An 18466-nucleotide genomic window follows, 5' to 3' on the forward strand; every position below is an offset into this window, starting at 1 on the left:
CCCTTTTGCTTATTTTTGTTTTCCTTTCTTTTGTCTTAGCTGCTTGTGTGCTCAGTCATATCTGACTCTAGAACATTTTGGACTGTAGCCCACCAGGCTCCTCTGTCCCTGGGACTTTTCAGGCAGGAATACTGGAGTGGGTTGTCATTTTCTCCTCCAGGGATCTTCCCAACTCAGGGATTGGTCTCTGGCACTGCAGGTGGATTCTTTACCACTGAGCCATCGGGAAAGCCCTGGAGTTTTGCCTTAGGAGACAGATCCAGAACAATACTGCTCTGATTTATGTCAAATACTGTTCTGTTCTCTTCTAGGAGTTTTATTTTTTCAGGTCTTATATTTAGGTCTTCAATCTATTTTAAATTTATTTTTGTATACGGTGTGAGATAATGTTCTAATTTCTTATGTTTCATACGGTTGTCCAGTTTTCTCAGCATCACTTATTGAAGAGACTATCTTTTTTCCATTGTATATTTTTGCCTCCTTTATATAGAATGTATTTTTTCAAACATACTTTTATTTGTAATTCTTTTCTCCCCTTTATGATTTAAAAGACAATCATTATAATAACATACTGATAGACTTATAATATATCAACATGTAATTTATATGACAAGACTAACACAGAAAGCACAGAGATTGAGCTACATTAGTTCCAAGTGTTTATATACTACTGGGGTTTAGTTGGTATTAATTTAAACTTGATTGCTTTAAGGTGTCATTTGTAAACCTCCAAGTCAATCAAAAAAATTACCAAAAAAGAGCATATAAGAAACAATGGGCTCTTTTTCTCTGCCTAACTACTGCTATCATGGGTCACATGCACGCTCTTGGGAAACGCCCATCCAATTCAGCTCTGCCTTACAACTGCACTGTCGCCACCTGGCTGAAGCTGACATCTGATGACACGGAAGAGCAGAGCTACAAAATGGCCAAGAGGTTCCTGATTTCCTGAAAAATCAGCAGGATTCTGAGAGAGACTCATACGGTGCTCCACAAGTTTGTTTTGTGACACTCAATTAAATACTGAATTCTTAAGTCAAAAAATTTGCTCCTGATCTTCCTGAGGGTATCCATATTTTACAGAAGTTGCTGTTCTTTTAAAGCATCTTAAGTGGAATAGAAAGGATAAGAATGCTAAATTGCTTCTTATTCTGATTGAGAACCATAATCATTGACTGGCTTGATATCATAAGACCAAATGAGTCTTCCCCTTCAACTGAAAATAGGAGTCATCTACAGCTTTTGCCTTAGTTCTAATAAATTTGTCTATGTACTGAAGCAGCAAAGTCATTGTTTAAAAAAGAAAGAAAAGAAACAACAACAGAATTAAATGGTACGTTAAAAAGTCTACATAGCACCAAAGATGTCAGTAAGGAATGAATAAAGGAACAAAAAGGCATGAGACATTTAGAAACTCAATAATAAAATGGGGGAAATAAACATTGCTCTCTCAGAAACTACATTAGCAGTAAATGGATTAAATACTCCAATCAAAAGGAAGAAGTCAGCAGAATAGATTTAAGTAGGAAACATAATCCAATTACAGATTCAGTTCAATCCCCATAGAAATTCCATTTGCCTTATTTGCATAAATTGGTAAACTGTTCCTAAAATTCATGTGGAAATACAAGAGAAATTGTAAAGAATCCTCCTGCCCATGCAGGAGATGTGGGTTTGATCCCTGGGTCAAGAAGATCCCCTGGAGAAGGAAATGGCAACCCATTCCAGTAGTTTTGCTTGGAAAATCCCATGGACAATAGAGACTGGTGGGCTACAGTCCTTGGGGTTGCAAAAGAGTCAGACATGACTTAGTGAGTAAACAAACAAAAGCAGTCAAAACAATTTTGATAAAGAAGAAAAAATCTGGAGGATCCACTGTTCCTGATTTCAAAACTTACTACAAAGATAAAATAATCAAGATTATGTGATATTAAGGATAGGCATACAGATTAATGGAACAGAAATAAGAGTCAAAAAGTAAACTCATATATCTATGGCCAATTGATTATCAACAAAGGTGCAAGACAATTAAATAAGCAAAGAATATTCTTTACAAAAACCAATGGAGTGTAACAATTGGATGTTTACATCAAAAATAAAATTAATCTCTTTCCTCATTCCATATACAAAAATTAACTTAAAATGGATCATAGCTTTAAACAAAAGAAGTAAAACTATAAAACTTTTAGAAGGAAAATAGGAAATGTTTCTGATCTTGGGTTGTTTTGTTTGTTGTTTAGTCACTAAGTCATATCCAACTCTTTTGCAACCCAATGGACTCTAGCCCACCAGGCTCCACTGTCCATGGAATTTTCCAGGCAAGAACCTAGAGTGGGTTTATTAGTTCTTTCTCCAGAGTGTCTTCCTGAACTAGGGACTGAATCCATGTCTCCTGCATTGGTAGGTGGATTCTTTACCACGGAGCCACCAAGGGTCTCTCGATCTTAAATTGGGTAATGATTTCCTAGATAAGACACCAAAACCATAAGAGACAAATGAAAAATGATAAATTAGACTTCATCAAAATTCAAGGTTTTATGCTTCAAAGAACACCATTACAACAGTAAAAAGACAGCACATAAACTGGGAGTAAATATTTGCAAATCATATATTTAATAATGTATTCATATTCAGAATGTATAAAGAAGTCTTACAATTCAACAATAAATAGACAAATAATTAACAAATGAGCAAAGGATTTAAACTGACATTTAAAGAAGCAAATGGCCAATAAACATATGACACAATTTAAGACATCCTTGTGTGTTTAGTTGCTCAATCATGAGCAACTCTTTGCAACCCCATTGACTGTAGCCCTCCAAGCTCCTCTGTCCATGAGATTCTCCAATCAAGAAAACTGGAGTGTGTTGTCATTCCCTTCTACAGGTGATCTTCTTGACCCAGGGATCAAATCTGGGTATCCTGCATTGCAGGCAGATTTTTTACTGTCTGAGCCATCAGGGAAGCACAAGACATCATTAGTCATTAAATAAATGCAAAATAAAAGAAAACTGCAGTAATATAATATTTGATAACCACTTTCAAGGCTATGATCAAAAGATAAATAATAAGTGCCAAGATGTGGAATGGTCATACACTGTCGGTGAGAATAACAAATGGTATAGCTACATTGGAAAACATCAGTTCAGTTTAGTTGCTCAGTTGTATCCAACTCTTTGCGGCCCTATGGACTGCAGCATGCCAGGCTTCCCTGTCCATCACCAACTCCCAGAGCTTGTTCAAACTCATGTCCATCGAGTTGGTGATGAGATCCAATGATATCCTCCGTCATCCCCTTCTCCTCCTGCCCTCAATCTTTCCCAGCATCAGGGTCTTTTCCAATGAGTCAGCTCTTCGCATCAAGTGGCCAAAGTATTGGAGTTTCAGCTTCAACATCAGTCCTTCCAATGAACACCCAGGACTGATCTCCTTTAGGATGGACTGGTTGGATCTCCTTGCAGTCCAAGGGACTCTCAAGAGTCTTTTCCAACACTACAGTTCAAAAGCATCAATTCTTCGGCACTCAGCTTTCTTTATAGTCCAACTCTCACATTCATACATGACTACTGGAAAAACCATAGCTTTGACTAGACAGACCTTTGTTGGCAAAGTAAAGTCTCTGCTTTTCAATATGCTGTCTAGGTTGGTCATAGTTTTTCTTCCAAGGAGCAAGTGTCTTTTAATTTCATGGCGGCAGTCACCATCTGGAGTGATTTTGGAGTCCCAAAATATAAAGTCTGTCACTGTTTCCATTATTTCCCCATCTATTTGCCATGAAGTGATGGGACTGGATGCCATGATGTTAGTTTTCTGAATGTTGTGTTTTAAGCCTACTTTTTTACTTTCCTTTTTCACTTTCATCAAAATGCTCTTTAGTTCTTCTTCACTTTCTGCCATAAGGGTGGTGTCATCTGAGTATCTGAGATTATTTGTCAGCAAATTGGAAAACATAAATTGGAAAATTGGAAAAAAATAAATTTCTTAAAAATATTAAACATAGTTATCACATGACCCAGCATTCCATTTTCAGGTATATACCCAATAGGAATAAAAACATATATCCACACTAAAACTTTAAAGGAATGTACATATAAATACTACTTATATTAGCAAATAACTGGAAACAATGCCAATGACCACCAGTGGATGAATAAACAAAATGTGGCATATATATACAATGGAAGGTTATTCTGTCATAAGAAATGAAGTAAGTACAAATAAATGTATTAATATGCTACAGCATGGGTGAATCTTGAGAATTTTATGCTAAGTAATAGAAGTCAAACACACAAAATAGCACATGATTATATGATTCCATTCATATTAAATGTCTAAAATAGACAAATCCATACAGGCAAAAAGTATTAAAAGATTACTGGTTGCCCAGATTCTAAGGGAAAGGGACAACTGGGTTTTTCTTTTTGAGATTACAAATGGAACTAGATAGCAGTCATAGTTAAAACATAAAAATCTATGAAACAAGAGTTTTCAAAAATTAGCTATTAGGCAGCACAAGACAGTGATTTCTGAAAAAAAGTAAAAGGTGAAACAAATAAATTGAACCCCACAAATGCTCAGCTATTATCTAATGATCCCAGGTTGGCTGCAGTATAGAAACTCAAGCAAACCAGGAAAACCATGTAAATTAATGAGACAGGGTTGAGATTTTGGAGTCTGCCAACGTAGCTAGAGTCACTATGGGGAAAAGAGAGAATGAGAAATTGAGAGACACTGAAAGACGGACACATCCAGAGAAATTCAGAGATCTATACAGGTCCCATATGGATTCCTCAGCTAACTACAAAACTGCATGGATTGGGCTTCCCAGGTGGCACTATGGTAAAGAACCTGCCTGCCAATGCAGGAGATGTAAGAGACACTGGTTTGATTCCTGGGTCGGGAAGATCCCCTGAAGGAGGAAATGGCAACCCACTCCAGTATTCTTGCCTGGATAATCCCATGGACAGAGGAGCCCTGCAGGCTATAACCAGCCCATAAGGCTGCACAGAGTCAGACATGACTGAAGCAACTTAGCACACACACAAATATATGTGAGGAAACTGACTCAAAGCCTTGGATTAAGCCATTTAAAAGCATTCAAGATAACAATCCTTAGAGCAGAAGGCCTTAAATAGTATCTGTCTCCACCAAATGCATTTGAAAGCTTCATGATTAACCAGGATTGGAGTAATCAGAAAATAATTGACTGTTAGGAAGAAAAAAATTAGACTGACACTAAAAGGGTTCTGGTTTCTACTAATGAAGCAAAAAAGCAAGCCTCAAATGATCAAAATGTTTCCAAATAAGCTAACTGTATCTCACAAGAAAAGTTCAAAACTATTCCCAGAAATACAAGAATATTCTACCCAACAACAACAACAAAAACAGTTACAAAGGCTGACAATCTGTTAACAATTTCCAGTCACACCAAAACCCAGGAATTAGGCCTTATGCTAAAGCTGAAACTCCAGTACTTTGGCCACCTCATGCGAAGAGTTGACTCATTGGAAAAGACTCTGATGCTGGGAGGGATTGGGGGCAGGAGGAGAAGGGGACGACAGAGGATGAGATGGCTGGATGGCATCACCGACTCGATGGACGTGAGTTTGAGTGAACTCTGGGAGTTGGTGATGGACAGGGAGGCCTGGCATGCTGCGATTCATGGGGTCGCAGAGTCGGACACAACTGAGCGACTGAACTGAATTGAACTGAACTGAGGGCTGATAGAGAGATTAATGAATCAACAAAAGGCTCAAAAGACAGATAATATAATTAATAGATAAAAGTTATTTTGATTGCATTCTGTATGTCTTAGAGGCTTCTTTGGCAGTTCAGCAGTAAACAATCTACCGGCAATGCAGGAACCCAAATTTCACCCCTGGATGGGGAAGATCCCCTGAGGAAGGAATGGCAACCCACTCCAGCATTCTTGCCTGGAGAATTCCATGGGCTACAGTCAATGGGGTTGCAAAGAGCCAACACGACTGAGCAACTAACTCACACACAATGTCTAAGACAGAAAATGAGCATGCCAAGTATTAACATGGATGACAGAAAACCCATATAGAATTTTTGGAAATGAAAACGAAAGTGTCTGAGACATAAAACACACTGTGTAGGATCAGTAGAAAATGAAATAGTGTAAAAGAAGATTACCTGAAGACAAAACAATGGAAATTAACCAAACTGAAAAGGAATGAAAATTCATTTCACTTTCATTTCTTTCAATATCTTTCTCTCATTGTTGCATATCAGTGATGCATGGAACAAATTTAAAAGTCCAGGATATGTATAATTGTAGCTCCTGAAGGAGAGGCTGCATAGGTGCCCCGAGAAAACATATTTGAAGAAATAATTGCTGAAGTTTTTAAAGTTTGATTTTCCCAAAGTATTGAATTGCCAAAAAGATGTAAGATACTACAGAAAAACCGGAACGAACTTTTTGGCCAACTCAGTATATACTCATAGATCCGAAAAGTGTAATGAATACCAAATGTAAGAACTATGAACAACTATATCAAGTCATAAAATTTTAAAACTGCTTAAAACTAATGATAAAAAAAATCTAAAAGTGGCTAGAAAAAAATCATTACATATAGAGCAAAAATTATAACAATAAAAGGCCTCTTGCTGGAAATATCTGCCATGTCAGAAACATGGAGCAACATTTTTAAAGTACTAATGAATAACTAAACACTATAAGCCTTGAATTCTATGCCCAGTGAAAACATTTTTCAGAAACAAAGGCCAAATGAATAGTATTCATAAATAAGAAAACTGATATAATTTATTATCAACAACATGAGAAAATATTAAAGAAAGTTTTATAATGCCAAGAAAAGTGATACATCAGGATCTACATAATGAAATGCAAAGCACAAGGAAAACACAGGAAAATATAAAAGATGGTTGGTCTGTTTTTAATGATGAACTAATTTAGAAGATAAATTTCTTTCTAAAGAATAATAATATATTTTACTATTGGTAACATATGTTGAACTGTGAAGAAAGCTGAGCACAGAAGAATTGATGCTTTTCAACTGTGGTGTTGGAGAAGACTCTTTGAGAGTCCCTTGGACTGCAAGGAGATCCAACCAGTCCATTCTGAAGGAGATCAGCCCTGGGATTTCTTTGGAAGGAATGATGCTAAAGCTGAAACTCCAGTACTTTGGCCACCTCATGCCGAGAGTTGACTCACTGGAAAAGACTCTGATGCTGGGAGGGATTGGGGGCAGGAGAAGAAGGGGATGACAGAGGATGAGATGGCTGGATGGCATCACTGACTCGATGGACGTGAGTCTGAGTGAACTCCGGGAGTTGGTGATGGACAGGGAGGCCTGGCGTGCTGCGATTCATGGGGTCGCAGAGTCGGACATGACTGAGCGACTGAACTTAACTGAACTGAATATATGTTGACATAAAAATTATGACAAAAATAGCACAAATGCTGGGAGAGAGGGAATGAAAGTTTAATGCTTTAAAGATATTACACTACATGTTAAGTAGTAAATATTACTTACACATAGACTATAATGAGTTAAAAAGTATACAGTACTATAAACCTTAAGTCAACCACTAGAAAACAAAATAAAATGATATGCCTAAGACAATGAAGGAGATGAAATAATAAAATATACACAATTAATCTGAAATAAGGCAGAAAAAAAAGAGAACAAAGGATATATTGGACAAATACAACAAATAGTTTTAAACATAAACATCCCAATTATATTATTAAATTTAAATGGTTAAAACACTGTGATTAAAAGACAGGGATGGTTAAATAGCATGGAAAGGAGAGATTCAACTCTTTATAAATAAAGACAAATAGAGAAAATCGGTAGAAAAAATATATACCATGATAATGATTAATAACAAACTGCTGCTGCTGCAGAGATAATATGGATCATTTAATGGAAACAGGATTAATTCATCAAGAGGACATTAAAAAACCTTAAAAGTTTATATACTTTGAAGAATTTCAAAATGAATGAAACAAAAAACTGATGGAGCTCAAAGGAGAAATGGGCAAATACATTACAGTTGGAGGTTTCAATATTTTCATAATAATTGACAGGAAAAAATACAAAGTCAGTAAGAACAAAGAGATCTTGACAATACTTTTGACCAACGTGACTTACCTGAAATTAAAAGAACGCTGCACCCAATGGTACTGTACCCAACCTAGATAGCATATTCAAAAGCAGAGACATTACTTTGCCAACAAAGGTCCGTCTAGTCAAGGCTATGGTTTTTCCTGTGGTCATGTATGGATGTGAGAGTTGGACTGTGAAGAAGGCTGAGCACCAAAGAATTGATGCTTTTGAACTGTGGTGTTGGAGAAGACTCTTGAGAGTCCCTTGGACTGCAAGGAGATCCAACCAGTCCATTCTAAAGGAGATCAGCCCTGGGATTTCTTTGGAAGGAATGATGCTAAAGCTGAAACTCCAGCACTTTGGCCACCTCATGCGAAGAGTTGACTCATTGGAAAAGACTCTGATGCTGGGAGGGATTGGGGGCAGGAGGAGAAGGGGACGCCAGAGGATGAAATGGCTGGATGGCATCACTGACTCAATGGACATGAGTCTGAGTGAACTCCGGGAGTTGGTGATGGACAGGGAGGCTTGGCGTGCTGCGATTCATGGGGTCGCAGAGTCGGACATGACTGAGTGACTGAACTGAACTGAGCTGTACCCAATGGCAACAGAATATACATTCACTGCACATTCTTTTCAATGCATATGATACATTTACCAAGATGGATTCATATTCAGGACTTTAAAACAAGTCTCAGTGAATTTAAAGGTATTCAGATCATGTTCTGTGGACAAGCTAGAAATGATTTTAAATCAACAGAAAAATCCCTGGAAAATATCCAGAAAGATCACTGGAAACTATATAACACACTTTCAAGTAGCAAAGATCAAATAAAATATCAAAAAAGAAACTGAGGTAGCTCAACTTGAATGAAAATGAAATCATAACCTATTCAAATTTATTTGACAGCTCTAAGGCAGTGCCTAGACAGAATCATATGGCAATAAATGCTTAAATCATAAAACAAAGATGAAAAAGTGATAATCTAAGAAATCAGGAAAGAAGAAATTACAAAATCTAAAGTTAGAATAAAGGAAATGCTAAAGAGCAAATGGAAATCCATGAGTTATCTTAAAAAAATATAGAAAAAAAATCAGTAAAATTAAAGAGCAGTTCTTTGAGAAGATTCATAATATTTGTAAGTCTCTAGGCAGACTTTCTAGGACAAAAAAGAGATGTAAAATATTGTCAATATCTAGAATGAGAAAAAGGACATCTTTTAACAGATGTTAAAAGAATAGGAAAAAATTATTAGGCTTCCCAGGTGGTTCAGTGGGAAAGAATCTGCCTGTCAATGCGGGAGACACAGGAGACATGGGTTCAATCCCTGGGTCAGGAAGGTGTCCTGGAGTAGGAAATGGCAACTGACTAAGTATTCTTGCCAGGAAAATTCTATGAACAGAGGAGCATGGTGGGCTACAGTCCATGAGGTCACAAAGAGTTGAACACAACTGACCAACCAAGCACACATGCAAGAAAATATTATGTATAATCTTATGACAATAAATTTAAAAACTCAGATGAAATGCGCACATTGAGGAAAGATTACCACAGTATATTCATGCTTACCTGGGAAATCCCATGGACAGAGGAGCCTGGCAAGGCTACAGTCCATGGGGGTCACAAGAGTCAGACACAACTTAGTGACTAAACCACCATCCATTCATAAATAAATAACTTGAATAGCCATATGTCTATTGAAGATATTGAACTTGTAGCTAAGTACTCCCAGCAGAAACTTTCGGTCTCGGATGGCTTTACTGGTAAAATAGATCAAATATTTTTAAAAGATAGGATATTAATTTTACACAGTATCATCCACAAAAGTGTAGGAAAAGGACTACTATCCAACTCATTTTATGAGGTCAAGTATTACCTTGATACCAAAATTAGAAAAATAGATTACAAGAAGAGAATTATAGCTAATAGACTTTATGAATATACCTGCAAAAATATTCAAAAAATTTTCAAAATGTTAGTAGAGTAATAGAAAAAGCATAACACATCAAAAAAAAAAAAAAAGAGAAGAACAATATGGCAGAGGTGTAGATGGATGTGGAGTACATCTCTCTCCACAGATACATCAGGAATACAATACTTCTGTGTCTAAAGTGGATGAAAAACACCAGCTGAGAGTGGACAGAAGTACCTGACCAGTGGAAAAGAATATATGCTGCTGCTAAGTCACTTCAGTCATGTCCGACTCTGTGCGACCCCATAGACGGCAGCCCATCAGGCTCCGCCGTCCCTGGGATTCTCCAAGCAAGAACACTGGAGTGGGTTGCCATTTCCTTCTCAAATGCATGAAAGTGAAAAGTGAAAGTGAAGTCGCTCAGTCATATCTGACTCTTAGTGACCCCACCTACCAGGCTCCTCCATCCATGGGATTTTCCAGGCAAGAGTACTGGAGTTGGGTGCCATTGCCTTCTCCAAAAGAGTATATAGAACCATGCAAAACTAGATAGGATGAAGAACTAGAGGGGGAAATGGAGTGGTAGTAGGACTGGACCTGCCCCTTGTGGGTGGGGGAACTGAAGCAGGGGTCCAATCCCCACATTGGGGCAATTGTCTGAGTCAGAGGAGAAACATTTAAGTCTGAGAGTGAAACAGCTGATCTGTGGCAGCCTAAATGGAATGAGAAGCAGACAGTCCTTGCTGTAACCATATATACCCTGGACAGGGTTGCAGGTCCCCTGGAAGGCACAGCGGCTGGGAGCTGGAGTTGAGGGATTATGGAACAATCCCAGGGCGAGGGCTGCTGTTGACTGTGGAGAGATGGATCAAGGGGATGTGAGGGTGGAGATTGTGGTGGGAAATGCCTGTGGAGGAAAAGCTGGGCAGCCATGGAAGCAAGGTGATTTTGCTGAGTCACGCATAGTGGGTGGAGCCATCTTCACACCTGTCTCTCCCCACATGCCAGCCTGGCAGCTGAACAGTAGACAGGCTGGCCCATCAAATGCCTGATGCACTGACCTACAGAGTAAGACCCCAGCCAGGGGGCCCCTCTATGTGCCTGATGCACCTAACAGCAGAGAAGGACTCCAGGCAAGGGAGCCCTCTAAGTGCCTGAATGTGAGGAGCTATGGAAAAAGACTGGTGAAAGAGGTCTTCTGATTGCCAGCCACAAGAAGTTCAAAAGAAGACTCTGACAGAGTCATAATTCCTGCAGCGGAGGCAGTCTATGTCCCTGCACACTGCTGTCAGGGTCCCCAGAAGCCAAGCAGCTCCACCGCCTTTGCACTCAACCCTCACTGGGGCAGAGCTGCCACAGGCAAAAAAATATCTTGCATCTATGCGTGCAGGGTTGCTTCAGTCGTGTCTGGACTCTTTGCGACCCTGTGGACTGTGGCCTGCCAGGCTTCTCTGTCAGGGAGGGGGGTTCTCCAGGCAAACATATTGGAGCATACTGGCCAATACTTGTTGCCATACCGTTCTAAAGAAGCATATTTCTTCCTGCCCAAGTCACCAACTCCACTGAGTACCTGGTGCTGCCATAACCCCTGAAAACCAGCAGCTGCACCACCTCCATACTTGGCCTTCACAGGGGCAAACCCAAGTGCTCCAGGGCAACCTCAGGAGCAAACCCCAGTGGATGACACACATGTGGAGATGGAAATAAAACCACAGTTGAAACCCAGGGGCAATGTGGCTAAGGAAGAAGACCCAAAACCTTCCCACCTGCTGTTCAAGCTGCAGATTAAATCCTTATGATTAACTAGGTAGACTCTGTCTATGGAATATATAAAAGATCATTGAGAGCTCCCACAAAAGAAAACGCACTAATTCTGATAGCTGTGGACATTGGAGGCAGGAACACACAGGAGTAGGACCAGATTAGAATCAGAGCTGCCCCACAGCAGGTCAGAGATCAGCACAGTGTTGGAGGGCACCCTAGGGAGGTGAGATGGACTGTGACTCAAGCAAGGGAAAGGACTCTGATCCAGTGATTCAAGAAAAACATTTACTATTCGTGGGTTTTGACTTGTTCTGTAGATTCTTTTGGACTTTTTTTCCCTCTTTTTTTCCCCGCCCTCTGTTGTAATTATCAATTTTATTGGCACTATGAAATCTAATGAAACTTTTGAGGTTTTTTTTTTTTTTCTCAGTCTAATATTTTATTGTTATAAACCTCTGCCTCTACGTTGGGCTTTTGCAGTTCTGTGGAGTTTTCCTCTTTTTCTCTTTTATTAATTTTAACTTTTTTAAACCTATTATTATTTTTTTCTACTTTTATTCCTTTGTTTGTCTTTCCTACTGTTATTTTTCCCTGGGTATTAATCTTTAATGTACATAAATATTCATCTACCTCTATTTAACTGCATATCTATTCTTTCTTTCTTTCATTTCCTCTTAATATAATTGTTAGTTTTATTTTCACTGCTTTATTCCCCACTTGGCACCTTGCTTTAGTTTTTTTTTTTTCCAGTTTGTGTTTTAGTTAGATTTGTTCTTAACTGGTATATATTATTTTTGATATTCTTTGTTTGCCAGGTCAATCTACTGTACTTAATTTTTGTTGGACTGTTTTGACTTTGCTCAGGGGTGTATATGTGTATATTCCATTATTTTAATTATTATTTGCCTGATTTTGTAACTGCCATTTGTCTGGGGTTCATCTTTGGTTTCTTGTTTTGGGATATTTGTTTTAATCTCACTTAATGTCATGACAAACCACTGTGGAATCTTCGTTCCTAATCAGAGATCAAGTCCTGAGCCTTTGGAATGGGAGCACTGACTTCAAGACCCTAGACTACCAGAGAACTAACCCTAGGAGTACAAATAGTAAAATCTCACATGAAGGAAACCGCTTGAATACAAAACCTGGCATCATCCAACCACCAGAAGCACCCTGTGCAGGACACCTCATCTAAACAATAAATAAAACAAAAATACAAACCCAGTCATCAGCAGACAAGATTACCCCCTTATCACCCTTGCCCATCAGAGGAAAAACAAACAAACAAATAAAACAGCACAAATCTCACCCTATAGGAACCTCACACAAACCACTGGACCAGGCAGGGAGAAACCAAAAGGAAGAAAGATAAACCTTGAAGCCTGGGAAAAGGAGACCTCAAACACAATAAGCTAAAAAAAAATAATAATGAAAAGGCAGAGAAATACTACACAAATAAAGGAACAAACTAGAAACACAGAAGTCCAAATAAATGAAGAGGAAATAGGCAAGAGAGAGAGAGATCAGATGCTCAGTCGTGTCGGACTCTTTGCGACCCCATGAATCGCAGCACACCAGCCCTCCCTGTCCATCACCAACTCCCGGAGTTCACTCAGACTCACGTCCATCGAGTCAGTGATGCCATCCAGCCATCTCATCCTCTGTCATCCTCTTCTCCTCCTGCCCCCAATCCCTCCCAGCATCAGTCTTTTCCAATGAGTCAACTCTTTTGCATGAGGTGGCCAAAGTACTGGAGTTTCAGCTTCAGCATCATTCCTTCCAAAGAAATCCCAGGGCTGATCTCCTTTAGAATGGACTGGTTGGATCTCCTTGCAGTCCAAGGGACTCTCATGAGTCTTCTCCAACACCACAGTTCAAAAGCATCAATTCTTCAGTGCTCAGCCTTCTTCACAGTCCAACTCTCACATCCATACATGACCACAGAAAAACCATAGCCTTGACTAGACGGATCTTTGTTGGCAAAGTAATGTCTCTGCTTTTGAATATGCTATCTAGGTTGGTCATAACTTTCCTTCCAAGGAGTAAGCATCTTTTAATTTCATGGCTGCAGTCACCATCTGCAGTGATTTTGGAGCCCAGAAAAAAAGTCTGACACTGTCTCCACTGTTTCCCCATCTATTTCCCATGAAGTGATGGGACGGGATGCCATGATCTTCGTTTTCTGAATGTTGAGCTTTAAGCCAACTTTTTCACTCTCCACTTTCACTTTCATCAAGAGGCTTTTTGAGTTCCTCTTCACTTTCTACCATAAGGGTGGTGTCATCTGCATATCTGAGGTTATTGATATTTCTTCCGCAATCCTGATTCCAGCTTGTGTTTCTTCCAGTCCAGCGTTTCTCATGATGTACTCTGCATATAAGTTAAATAAACAGGGTGACAATATACAGCCTTGACGAACTCCTTTCCTATTTGGAACTAGTCTGTTGTTCCATGTCCAGTTGTAACTGTTGCTTCCTGACCTGCATACAAATTTCTCAAGAGGCAGATCAGGTGATTTGTATTTCCATCTCTTTCAGAATTTTCCACAGTTTATTGTGATCCACATAGTCAAAGGCTTTGGCATAGTCAATAAAGCAGAAATAGATGCTTTTCTGGAACTCTCTTGCTTTTTCCGTGATCCAGCGGATGTTGGCAATTTGATCTCTGGTTCCTCTGCCTTTTCTAAATCCAGCTTGAACATCAGGAAGTTCACGGTTCACATATTGCTGAAGCCTGGCTTGGAGAATTTTGAGCATTACTTTACTACTGCGTGAGATGAGTGCAACTGTGCGGTAGTTTGAGCATTCTTTGGCATTGCCTTTCTTTGGGATTGGAATGAAAACTGACCTTTTCCAGTCCTGTGGCTACTGCTGAGTTTTCCAAATTTGCTGGCATATTGAGTGCAGCACTTTCATAGCATCATTTTTCAGGATTTGGAATAGCTCCACTGGAATTCCATCACCTCCACTAGCTTTGTTTGTAGTGATGCTTTCTAAGGCCCAGTTGACTTCACATTCCAGGATGTCTGGCTCTAGGTCAGTGATCACACCATCATGATTATCTGGGTCATGAAGATCTTTTTGTACAGTTCTTCTGTATATTCTTGCCATCTCTTCTTAAGATCTTCTGCTTCTGTTAGGTCCATACCATTTCTGTCCTTTATCGAGCCCATCTTTGCATGAAATGTTCCTTTGGTATCTCTGATTTTCTTGAAGAGATCCCTAGTCTTTAACATTCTGTTGTTTTCCTCTATTTCTTTACATTGATCGCTGAAGAAGGCTTTCTTATCTCTTCTTGCTATTCTTTGGAACTCTGCATTCAGATGTTTATATCTTTCCTTTTCTCCTTTGCTTTTTGCTTCTCTTCTTTTCACCAGCTATTTGTAAGGCCTCCCCAGACAGCCATTTTGCTTTTTTGCATTTCTTTTCCATGGGGATGGTCTTGATCCCTGTCTCCTGTACAGTGTTACGAACCTCATTCCACAGTTCATCAGGCACTCCATCTATCAGATCTAGGCCCTTAAATCTATTTCTCAATTCCACTGTATAATCATAAGGAAATAGGCAAACTACCTGAAAATGAATTCAGAATAATGATAGTAAAGATGATCAAAAACCTTGAAAACAAAATGGAGAAAATGCAAGAATCAATTAACAAAGACCTAGAAGAATTAATAAAGCATATAGAGATGAACAGCACAATTACTGAAATTAACAATACTCTGGAAGGAATCAATAGCAGGATATCTGAAGCAGAAGAACAAATCAGTGAGCTGGAAAATAAAATGGTAGAAATAACTTCTGAAGAGCAGAATAAAATAAAAAGAATGAAAAGAACTGAGGAAAATAGTCTCAGAGACCTCTTGGACAATATCAAATGCACCAATATTAGAGTTATAGGCGTCTCAGAAGAAGAAGAGAAAAAGAAAGGGTATGAGAAAATTTTTGAAGAGATTATAGTTGAAAATTTACCCAACATGGAAAAAGAAATAGTCAATCAAGTCCAAGAGGCACAGAGTCCCAAACAGGAAAAACCCAAGGAGAAACATGGAAGACACAAGCTAATCAAACTGACAAAGACTAAACACAAAGAAAGAATATTAAAAGCAGCAAGAAAAGAAGCAACAAGTAACATACACAGGAAACCCCATATGCTTAACAACTGATCTTTCAGCAGAAACTCTACAGGCCAAAAGGGAATGGCAGGATATATTTAAAGTACTGAAAGGGAAAAATCTACAACCATGATTACTGTCCCCAGCAAGGACCTCATTCAAAATTGATGGAGAAATAAAAGGCTTTTCAGACAAGCAAAAGTTAAAAGAAGTCAGTACCACCAAACCAGCTTTACAACAAATGTTAAAGGGACTTATATAGTCAAGAAATACAAGAGAAAAAAAATCTACAAAATCAACCCCAAACAATTAAGAAAATGGCAATAGGACCATATATATATGAATAACTACTTTAAATGTAAATGGATTAAATGCTTCAACCAAAAGACACAGCCTGGATGATTGTACACCAAAAAAAAGACCCATATATGCTGTCTACAAGAAACCCATTTCAGACCTAAAGACATATAGAGATTGAAAGTGAGAGAATGGAAATATATATTCCATGCAAATGGGAAAAGAAAGCTGGAGTAGCAATCCTCATATCAGACAAAATAGACCTTAAAATAAAGAAGATTACAACAGATAAGGAAGGACACTACATAATGATCAAGCTATCAATCCAAGAGGAAGACATGACAATTGCAAATATCTATGCACCTAATATAGAAGCACCTCAATACATAAGACAAACACTAACAGACATAAAAGGAGAAATTGATGTAACACAATAATAGTAGGAGACTTTAATCCCCTACTCACACCGATGGACAGATCATCAAAACAGAAAATTAATAAGGAAACACAAGTCTTAAATGATACATTAGATGAGATGGATCTCATTGATATCGTCAGGAACCCATAGGTGCATGGGTTTATTTCTGGGCTTTCTGTCTTGTTCCATTGGTCTATATTTCTGCTTCTGTGCCAGTACCATATGGTCTTGATGAGTGTAGCTTTGTAGTATAATCTGAAGTCAAGAAGGTTGATTCCTCCAGCTCCATTCTTCTTTCTCAAGACTGCTTTGGCTAGTCATGGGTCTTTTGTGTTTCCATACTAATTGTGAAATATTTTGTTCTAGTTTTGTGAAAAATGCCATTGGTGATTTGATAGGGATCACATTGAATCTGTAGATCGCACCTATGGGTTCCTTATTTTTGACAAAGGAGGCAAGAATATACAATGGGGCAAAGACAGCCTCTTCAATAAACGGTGCTGGGAAAACTGGACAGCTACATGTAAAAGAATGAAATTAGAACACTTTCTAACACCACACACAAAGATAAACTCAAAATGGATTAAAGACCTAAATGTAAGACCAGAAACTATAAAACTCTTAGAGGAAAACATAGGCAGAACACTCAATGACATAAATCAAAGCAAGATCCTCTATGACCACCTCCTAGAGTAATGGAAATAAAAGCAAAGTAAACAAGTGGGACCTGATTAAACCTGAAAGCTTTTGCACAGCAAAGGAAACTATAAGCAAGGTGAAAAGACAACCCTCAGAATGGGAGAAAATAATAGAAAATTAAATAACCGACAAATGATTAATTTCCAAATTATACAAGCAGCTTATACAACTCAATGTCAGAAAGACAAACAATGCAATCAAAAAGTGGGAAAAAAAGACCTAAACAGACATTTCTCCAAAGAAGACATATAGGTGGCTAACAAACACTTAAAAGATGCTCAATATTGCTCATTATTAGAGAAATGCAAATCAAAACTACAATGAGATATCACCTCACAGGGGTCAGAATGGCCCTCATCAAAAAGTCTACAAACAATAAATGCTGGAGAGGGTGTGGAGAAAAGCAAACACACTTGCACCGTTGGTGGGAATGTAAATGGATACAGCCACTATGGAAGATGGTGTGGAGATTCCTTAAAAAACTAGGAATAAAACCACCATATGACCCAGCAGTCTCACTCCTAGGCATATACCCTAAGGAAATCAAAACTGAAAGAGAAACAGGTATCCCATTGTCCACTGCAGCACTATTTACAACAGCTAGAACATGGAAGCAATATAGATGTCCATGGACAGATGAATGGATAAAGAAGCTGTGTTACATATATACACAATGGATTATTACTCAGCCATTAAAAGGAACACATTTGAGTTCTAATGAGGTGGATGAACCTAGAACCTATTTTACAGAGTGAAGTGAGTCAGAAAGAGAAAAATAAATATCGTATTCTAACGCATATATACGAAATCTAGAAAAATGGTACTGAAAAGTTTATTTACAGGGCAGCAATGGAGAAATAGACACAGAGAACAGACTTATGGACATGGGGAGAGGGGAGGAGAGGATGAGATGTATGGAAAGAGTAACATGGAAACTTACATTACCATATGTGAAACAGATAGCCAATGGTAATTTGCTGCATGGCTCAGGAAACTCAAACAAGGGCTCTGTATCAATCTAGAGGGGTGGGATAGGGTGGGAGATGGGAGGGAGGTTCAAAAGGGAGGGGATACATGTATACACATGGCTGATTCATGTTGAGGTTTGACAGAAAACAACAAACTTGTGTAAAGCAATTATCCTTCAATAAAAAAATTTAAAAAA

General features: G+C 38.6%; 1 pseudogene; it reads left to right on the top strand.

Annotated features, from left to right (window-relative positions):
* The first annotated feature begins 808 nt into the window (after positions 1-808).
* On the top strand, positions 809-1277 carry LOC102269998 (small ribosomal subunit protein uS15-like; annotated as a pseudogene).
* The last annotated feature ends 17189 nt before the right edge of the window (positions 1278-18466 follow it).

This window comes from Bos mutus, chromosome 26 (genome assembly GCF_027580195.1).
Source record: "Bos mutus isolate GX-2022 chromosome 26, NWIPB_WYAK_1.1, whole genome shotgun sequence".
Lineage (NCBI taxonomy): Eukaryota > Metazoa > Chordata > Mammalia > Artiodactyla > Bovidae > Bos > Bos mutus.